Source organism: Vicia villosa, linkage group LG3, assembly GCF_029867415.1.
Source record: "Vicia villosa cultivar HV-30 ecotype Madison, WI linkage group LG3, Vvil1.0, whole genome shotgun sequence".
In the NCBI taxonomy this organism is placed as follows: Eukaryota; Viridiplantae; Streptophyta; class Magnoliopsida; order Fabales; family Fabaceae; genus Vicia; species Vicia villosa.
In genome coordinates this window covers 206,915,338-206,925,077 of record NC_081182.1, presented here as the reverse complement: position 1 = coordinate 206,925,077, position 9,740 = coordinate 206,915,338, and positions in this window count along the sequence as shown.

The following is a 9,740-nucleotide window of genomic DNA, read 5'->3' as shown; positions in this document are numbered from 1 at the left end:
ACATAACACACACCAAGAAGCATGTGACACAACCTAAGAAATATCATGGAACTCAGAATAAGAAGTATCATACTGTTCCTCTTGCTAAATATTTTGCTAAACCCAAGTTCAATCAGAACTTGAGGAGAACTAACAAGAAAGGAACCAAGAAAATGTGGGTACCTAAGGAAAAGATTATTCCTATTGCAGATATCCTTGGCTGCAAAGAAGGAAAAGCACAACATGTCATGGTACCTGGACTCTGGATGCTCGCGACACATGACAGGAAGAAGGTCTACATTCCAAGACCTGGTGCTTAAACCAGGTGGGGAAGTTAAGTTTGGAGGAGATCAGAAGGGCAAAATCATTGGCTCTGGAACCATAAGTCTTGGTAACTCTCCTTCCATAACTAATGTTCTTCGAGTAGATGGATTAGCTCATAACTTATTGTCCATAAGTCAATTAAGTGACAATGGTTATGACATAATCTTTAATCAAAAGTCTTGCAAGGCTGTAAGTCAGAAGGATGGCTCAATCCTATTTACAGGCAAGAGAAAGAACAACATTTATAAGACAGATCTTCAGGATCTTAAGAATCAGAAGGTGACTTGTCTTATGTCTGTTTATGAAGAGCAATGGGTCTGGCACAGAAGATTAGGACATGCTAGTTTGAGAAAGATTTCTCAGATTAACAAACTAAATCTGGTCAGAGGACTCCCAAATCTGAAATTCAAATCAGATGCTCTTTGTGAAGCATGCCAGAAGGGCAAGTTCTCCAGACCTGCATTCAAGTCTAAGAATGTTGTTTCTTCCTCAAGGCCGTTAGAACTCTTGCACATTGATCTGTTTGGCCCAGTCAAAACAGCATCTGTTAGAGGGAAGAAATATGGATTAGTCATCGTTGATGATTATAGCCGCTGGATGTGGGTAAAGTTCTTGAAACACAAGGATGAGTCTCATTCAGTGTTCTTTGAATTCTGCACTCAGATTCAATCTGAGAAAGAGTGTAAAATCATTAAGGTCAGAAGTGATCACGGTGGCGAATTTGAGAACAGATTCTTTGAGGAGTTCTTCAAAGAAAATGGTATTGCCCATGATTTCTCTTGCCCCAGAACTCCACAGCAAAATGGAGTTGTAGAGCGAAAGAATAGGACTCTACAAGAAATGGCCAGAACCATGATCAATGAAACCAATATGGCTAAGCATTTCTGGGCAGAAGCAATAAACACTGCATGCTATATTCAGAATAGAATCTCTATCAGACCTATTATAAATAAGACTCCTTATGAATTGTGGAAGAACAGAAAGCCCAACATTTTATATTTCCATCCTTTTGGATGTGTATGTTTTATTATGAATACTAAAGATCATCTTGGTAAGTTTGATTCCAAAGCACAAAAATGTTTCCTTCTTGGATATTCTGAACGCTCTAAAGGCTACAGAGTATACAATACTGAAACATTGATTGTAGAAGAATCAATCAATATCAGGTTTGATGATAAGCTTGGTCTTGAAAAACCAAAGCAGTTTGAGAATTTTGCAGATTTTGATATTGATATATCGGAAGTTGAAGAATCAAGAAGCAAAGCTGCAGAAGCTGGCAGTCTCAGAAGCAATGGCTCAGAAGATCAAGTTGCTGCATCTTTAGAGAATCTTAGGATTTCTGAAGAACCAACTATCAGAAGATCACCTAGACTTGCTTCAGCTCATTCAGAAGATGTGATCCTTGGAAAGAAAGATGATCCTATCAGAACCAGATCATTTCTTAAGAATGACAATCAGAAGCAGTGATCAGAAGGCGTAAAGTTTATTCATATTTTACAGCTGTCATCTATTATCTAATGGTGAACACGTGTATGTACGGTTAGTATAAAGCGTGCAGTTGAAAAGACGTCGACCTAGGTAACTGTGTTAAATCAATTCATTTACCACGTTCTCTCACCTAATGTCACTTATCAAGAAATGAAAATTGATTTCCCTTGATTCTGTAACTGTTCATTTTCTAATCTTTTTTTTTTTTCAAATCCGTCTCTATATATTCTTTTCAAATCATCTCATATATCTTTTTCGCTCCGAGTCTCTCTTTCTTCTTGCATACTTTCTTTTGAAATCTTCTTAGTCGCTTCTAAAACCCTAACCGAAAACCCAGAATTTGTTCTTCCTTGGTGTTCATTCTGTTTCAATGGCTGCTTCTTCATCTCAAAATATTAGTTCATCTACTTTTCTCCATATTCAAGATGAAGTTAATAAGGAACTCACTACAGTTGTTGCGTGCTCCATTCCTAAAGACAAACTAGAAGTTCTATGTGAACTTATGGTTGATTTTGATAATCTTGAAGAACATGAATTTCACCTCAAAGAAGATATCATTTTTCAAGGTTGGACTTCGTTGTTTGCTGAGTTTTGTGGTCTTGTCTACCCAGATCTTGTCAAGGAATTCTGGATACATGCAGTGGTTGCTCCAAAATCAATATTATCCTTCATCCATGGAAAGTTTGTGGTTGTAACTGAAAACATCTTAAGAGTGATGTTTGATCTGAAAAACCCTGAAGGGGCTTTTGAAATTGATCAAAGGGCAAATTGGGGAGATATTTTGTCTACTCTCTATCCGGACGTTAATGAAACAAAAAATGTCAAGGACTTGAGAGATCTCTTCAAAATCTGGACCAAGATTCTTCTTGGGTGTTTCTATCACAAGAAAGGGACACATGCCTCTGATTTCATCAACAATGAGCAGAGATACATTCTGTATTGCATTGCCACCAAGAAGAAGGTTGATGCCATTTAAATTATCTTCAACCACATGTGGAAGACTGTGAAGGAGTCCAGAAATGCCTTCAGAGAGAAAAATTGTACCACCATTCCGTTTGGCAGAATTATCACCAATCTTCTGGTTCATTCCAAGATTGTTGAGCAACTGGAAACTGAAGGCACTATCAAGAACCTTGCTGTCACAACTGGGGCCTGTCTGAATGCCTTCACTTTAAAGAAGATGAAAGTGATTAAGGCTATCATTAAGACTCCTCAACCTCTTGCTGGAACAAGAATCAGAAGAGAACCAGTTCTAGCTGAATTTGAAACCTTCTTCAATAGTGAGGTACCAGAAGTCAGAACTAGGTATCTGAAGTCACAAAAAGAGGATAAAAGTCTTAAAGATCAAGAGAAAGGTGCTCCAATTATAGTAAATCGCAAGAAGGAAGAAAGGACCAAAAGAAAGTTTGATCATCCTGCTGCTACCACTGAGAAAGAAGTGGTCCCAGAAGAAGTCATTGCAAAAGTTGTTAAGGCTGTTTCTGTTGATTTTGAGAAGAAAAGGAAGGAAGCTGAGAAAAAGAAGAAGAAGTCAATCAACAATGCTGAGATTGTTGAAACTGTTGAGAAGAAGAAAACCAGAAAAAGGAAGATGATTCTTCAAGAGTCAGATGAAGAAAATGCTGCTCAAGAGGCTGTGAATCAACAAGAAAGTCTGGCAAATGTCAGAAGGAAAGAGATATCTAAAGGCAAAGCAAAGATTGTTGAAAAGCCTAAGAATAAGAAACAAAAGAGGACTGAGGCTGTGGTCGAAGCTTTTCAGAAAGCATCCAAAGGTATATGCATTTATGAACCTGATTCTGCTCCTGCTGATTTTTCAGAAGTTACACCAATAGCGGTTGCCCCTACCCCTGAACCAGAAAAAGCCACATCAGAATCACCTGTATCTGTCCATGTTCTTACACCTCCATCTTCTCCCACAACCAAACCAAATTCTCCTCCTCTTTCACCAATTCCAGATGCCTCCATCCCTTCTCCTTCATCCTCAACTAACTCTGTTTCAGAAGTATCTTTGATACTCTCAGAATTGCTGAAAGTTCTGGCTTGAATGATGTTGCTATGCGGAACTTCTGGAGGATCTTACGCAGAGAATCAGATGATTTGTTTTTAGAACTTCAGGAAGCCTGTATAGAAACTGCCCCACGGCCTCGTGGAATTCGGAGAAGCTATGAAGACTTCTGGTTTGTTCGTCTCAGAGGAAGACATCTTTTGGAAGAGAAGCCCTTTGTGGATGAATTGGAAGTAGCAAGACTAACTGCTGCATTAGAAGCCAACCCTTGCAAGGAGATTGTTATCTGGATACCTCAATATCCAGTTCTGCTCGGGGATTTCAAGACCCTCTTTGACTTTCTGAGGGAAAACCCTTCTAAGGAAGACCCAAGCATGGTCATTCCAGAAGTTGTTGACCCACCAGAAGTTGAAGGTCCTTCTGCCCCCAGGAATCTAGCTGCCATTCTTCAGGCACTTGAGAATGGAGATTCGGAAATTCCTGCTGCAGATTATGGAGATGCTTCTATGCAAGAAGCAGATGTTGAAGATCATGTTGATGAAACCATTCTTGTTAAGGAAAATCTTGTAAATGATCTGACTATGGAAGCCGCGGATCAGAATGCCATCCCTGTGGATAGAAGCTGTGAAGCTTCTTTTGATGAACCTTCTTGTCTTGCAAGGACTTTGGAAGTTCTTCAGAAGAACCAGGAAGAGCAAAGCTCAGTCAATGCTGAGTTTAGAGCTTTCATAGAGAAGCAGAATGAGCACAACAATGGGGTTCAAGAGATGCTGGCTAAGATCCTGTCAAGGCTAGGGCCGTCTTAGATTGAGTCTATGCTGTTTTTTGCTCTTTTGCTTTTGCTGCATCTGTTTTTGTGCATCTTGTCTTCCTTCTCTACGTGTACTTCTGTACTTGTCTGCTTGAACTTCAATGAAAATCATCCTTTTTCTCTTGTGTATTTCTTTTTGTTTTTTATCTGAATCTTTTATGCTTTTTGATGTTATGACAAAAAGGGGGAGAAAATATATGATAATTGATCTGATTAATATTATCAGTTACCGAGTAAAAAGGCTCCACACTACTAACAGAACTTGCAAAGTTCTATGTTTTTAAGTTGTGTTGTTGCAGGATTCGAAGATTCAAGATCAACATAAGAAGCAACAAAATGAATCAAGCTCTTGGATTCTTGAAGCAAGCTGAGTGCTAGGAAGCTTCAGAATCAGAAGCAAGAAGGAAGAATGATCAGAAATTCTGATAATAGAATATGATCCAAATCATTGTCTATTTGCTCTGATACATTGTCTATTGGATCTGATATATTCTATATGGCTTATATGGCTCTGATACATATTTTGTGTTCTGATACACATTTTATGTTCTAACTCATTCATGCTGACTTTTGTTGTTTAGTTTTGTTCTGTAACATTTCAGGATGTAGAGATGCTCTGATGATGCTCTGGTACATTCAACAATGTTCTGATACAATCTAGCATGAAGTGATGTAAGAAGAAATTAAAGCTCTGAAGCTATCCGAGGGAAGCAGAAATCGGAAGCTGTGAATGTTCTAAAGATCCAGAAAACTCAAGTTCTGAAGCTGTCCTAAATGGAAGCATGAATCAGAAGCTATGAATGTTCTGAAGATCAAAGAAATTCAAGTTCTGAAGCTGTCCTAAATGGAAGCAGGAATCAGAAGCTGTGAATGTTCTGAAGATCAAAGAAATTCAAGTTCTGAAGCTGTCCTAAATGGAAGCAGGAATCAGAAGCTGTGAGTGTTCTAGGGATCTAAAGAAATTCAAGTTCTGAAGCTGTCCAATGGAAGCAGAATTCAGAAGCTATGAATTATCAGAAGACAAAAGCTTATGTGATCGTCTCTACCGAAATAATCAGGGAAGTCTTTTATTATTAAAGTTCTTCGAGTATTTATTTCAGGGGGAGATTATTCATCTCAGGGGGAGATTGTTAATCTCAGGGGGAGACATATTCACATGATTATGCTATAGCTGTGTAATTTGTCTTTAGCCGTCTGCTCTTTTTGATCGCAAATTCATATCATTTATATATGTTTTTGTCATCATCAAAAAGGGGGAGATTGTTAGAACAAGATTTGATCTGATCAATATTCTTAGTTTTGATGATAACAAGGATATGAATTTTGTGTGAAATAATGTGGTACTCTAATACATTGCAATTTCCCTTTCAGGAAATATATAAAGAGTATGCACAAATCAGCGCTCAGAAGCTTTGTCTCAGAAGGTTCAACATGCAACATCAGAACATGGTCTGGCAAGACATCAGAAGATGGTCAAGGCAGAATCAGAACATGGGTCTATGGAAGCATCAGAAGAACTTGAGATCAGAAGCCGAAGCACTGAAGTTCTCATGGTATCACGCTCAGAAGCACTTCAAGGTCAGAAGACAAGAAGATGTTATGCACCAAGTTGTTTGACTCTGATGATATTCAAATATTTTATTCACAAACATCAGATCAGAAGAAAGTACAAGTGGCAGGCTACGCTGACTGACAAAAGGAACGTTGGAAGCTATTAAAGGCAACGTCAGTAGACACAGCGTGAACAAGGCTCGAGGTAGTTGACAAAAGCGTGAAACATTAAATGCAATGCTGTACGGAATACGCAAAGCATTAAATGCGCCCAACGGTCATCTTCTCAAACGCCTATAAATATGAAGTTCTGATGAGAAGCAAGGTTACCAATTCTAAACGAAATTATTCTGAAAGACTTGCTGAAACGCTGTTCAAATTAAAAGCTCAGAAACTTCATCTTCATCAAAGCTCACTACATTGCTGTTGTAATATATTAGTGAGATTAAGCTTAAACGTTAAGAGAAATATCACTGTTGTGATTATAGCTTTTCAGAAGCATTGTAAAACTCTTATTTGATTACATTAATTTGTAAGTAACTAGAGTGATCAAGTGTTGATCAGGATACTCTAGGAAGTCTTAGCTTGTGTCTAAGCAGTTGTAATTAGAGTGATCACGTGGTGGTCAGGATACTCTAAGAAAGTCTTAGCTTGTGTCTAAGCATTTGTTCCTGGAGTGATCAGGTTGTGATCAGGATACTCTAGAAGACTTAGTCGCGGACTAAGTGGAAAACCATTGTAATCTGTTGCGATTAGTGGATTAAATTCTCATGTGAGGTAAATCACTCAGTGGGGGTGGACTGGAGTAGTTTAGTTAACAACGAACCAGGATAAAAATAACTGTGCAATTTATTTTTATCGTTCAAGTTTTAAGACTACACTTATTCAAACCCCCCCTTTCTAAGTGTTTTTCTATCCTTCAAAGAGAATAAATGAAAACAATTCATCTTTTTCATTTTCCGTTTTTTTTCTCTATCAGTCATTTAGTTGCATTTATTTTAAATATTTTAACATTATGTTATTACTTTTTCAAAGATAAACTTAGAAAGTGTCATTTTTTAAAGAATAAAAAATAATATTTAATCCTTTAAAGAAAAAACTATTAAAATTGAAGAGGGTTGATCATTCACTAAACTCATTGGTATTAGGGAAAAACTGACATGGATACGAACATAAATCATGAGTGTTAGGAACAACCAATAAGAAAAGAGAGAATTTTAAATTCATTTAAAATTTAATTTCTTTTTTAATTGAATTCATGTGGTGGTTGTGATTGAGTAGGAGAGAGAAAAAAATATTTTTATTTTTTAATTAATAAAAAATTATGATTGGTTGTTTGTATAGCCACCTTTTATGTTTGTGCTGATGCGCAAGTATTTTTCTTGGTACTATTTGTGTGCCTACAGGACAGCATACTTTTTCTCTCTCTCCCTATATATTTTCTTTTCCTGAGAGAAAAAAGAAAGTTTGTTACGTTGTTGCGTTGCACCTCCTCATTCTGAGTGAGCACGCAGCTTCAATTTCTCATACCTTACTCTCTCACTCATTCACTCACCAGTAGTCATTTTTGGAAGAAATGAGAAAACTAGCAGCTTTTATATGCTCTTTTCCTTTTGTAACAAACAATTTCACAACCCATTTGTTACCAGAGCCTAAAGGAGGGTTACCGGTAGAGGCAGCAGATTTTGAGAAAGTTCCTAAAGGCTTCATCGATCGTTTCAAATGGAAAATGGGAAGATACGAAACTGTTCCTTACACTAACCGATCACGTTATATTATATACCCAACGCATGAGAGAGAGAGAGAAATCTCGGTGAGGAGCAGTTTCAACAATCCAAACAAACTCTACACCAAGGAAACACTATTTTGCCTCCTTCACATCCTCATACTGTTAGGGTTACAAAGGTTCTCAATAATATTCTCGATGCATTGCAGAGAGAGAGAGGAACAAAATAAGGTCTGTTTCTGACTATACCTTTTTGCATCTTCTTTGGTTGCGTCTTATTCGAAGGTTACCGCCTTCTATCACTACAACACGCTGGGGCTTTAAAAGCGCTTTTTATGGGCTTTAAAAGCCCTTAAAAGCGCTGTGAAAGCCAGCGCTGGCGTAGGTAACAAAAGCGCTTCAGAAAGCGCTCTGGTAGGTCCCCCTATAAGAGCGCTTTTCTGGAAAAAGCGCTATGGTAGACCCCCCCTATAAGAGCGCTTTTCTGGAAAAAGCGCTCTGGTAAGCCCCCCTATAAGAGCGCTTTCCTGGAAAAAGCGCTCTGGTATCCCCCCCTATAAGAGCGCTTTTCCAAAAGCGCTTTCGTATGTTGCGTTTTTTTTTATGCTTTTTTATTATTCTTTGGCAGCGCTTTTACTAAGAAGCGCTTTTGTAGGTGGACCTTTAAGAGTGCTTTTTAAAAGCGCTGTCGTTGCTAAATGATGTATTTTAATGTGCAGCCTGTAATTTAATCCTCCCAGTCGACCTGTAATATTTTCGACCTGTAATATGTTTTCAACCTGTAATATTTTCGACCTGTAATATATTTTCGACGATATAATTTCAGCCATCAGTAAGACAATATATATATATATATATACTAATATAATACCATTATAATATCCAAAATTATATATATACATCATTACAACATCAATAATATTATAGTTCAAATCGACACAAATCCTACATGAAAAATTGCTTAATATAAAAGTGACACAAATCCTCTTTGATTTCTTCCAACTTAAGTCTCGGGTACCCAGCAGCACGGAATTCGTCAAGGTACTACAAAACAAAAACATAATATGAATGATATATTTAGTTAAATGTAATAAATTATATGAAATTATCTTAAGTTATAAATTCATACCGTGAGCGAAATCTCTAATTGATTCGCCTGAAGGATTTCTTTCATAAACCTCAAAACAAAGTATCCGCAATATGAACTGTTTCGTTGTTGCGGACACTACATAGAAAAACAAATAAGATTTTATAGTTGTCTTGTTTTATCAAGTAGCATAAATATTATAAGCAAAATTGTGAAAAATAATGTACCTGCACTTTGATCCAAGTAATGTTGTTTGATTTAGTCCGGGATACTTGTGCGTCCCGTTGACTTCGGAACACTTGTATTGATCTAATTAACAAATATATAAAAGCATATGTTTAGATCAATCCCACAAATAAGTAAATATATAAATATACATGAATATTTAGAACGATCCCACTTACAAATCAACGATTTCCTTCATAGCCGGATAATTGGTCCAGTCACCATTTACCGAATTCAGATAATACACGACTTCTCTTATAGGGTTGATAGCAAGTAGGGGTGGGAATAGGCCAGACCAGCCTACAGGGGCCTACGGCCCAGCCTACATAGGCCTAGGCCAGGCCAAGCCTATTTAATAAAGAGGCCAGGCTTAGGCTTTTTTAAAAGCCTATTTTATTTAATAGGCTAGGCTTAGGCTATTAAAAAAGCCTATGAAGCCTTATAGGCCGGCCTATATTTTCATATATATTAGAGATATGTTAAATAAGTTGGTTCATGTATGCATATATATTAGGAAAAAAAAAAGCTAAATAGGCTACCC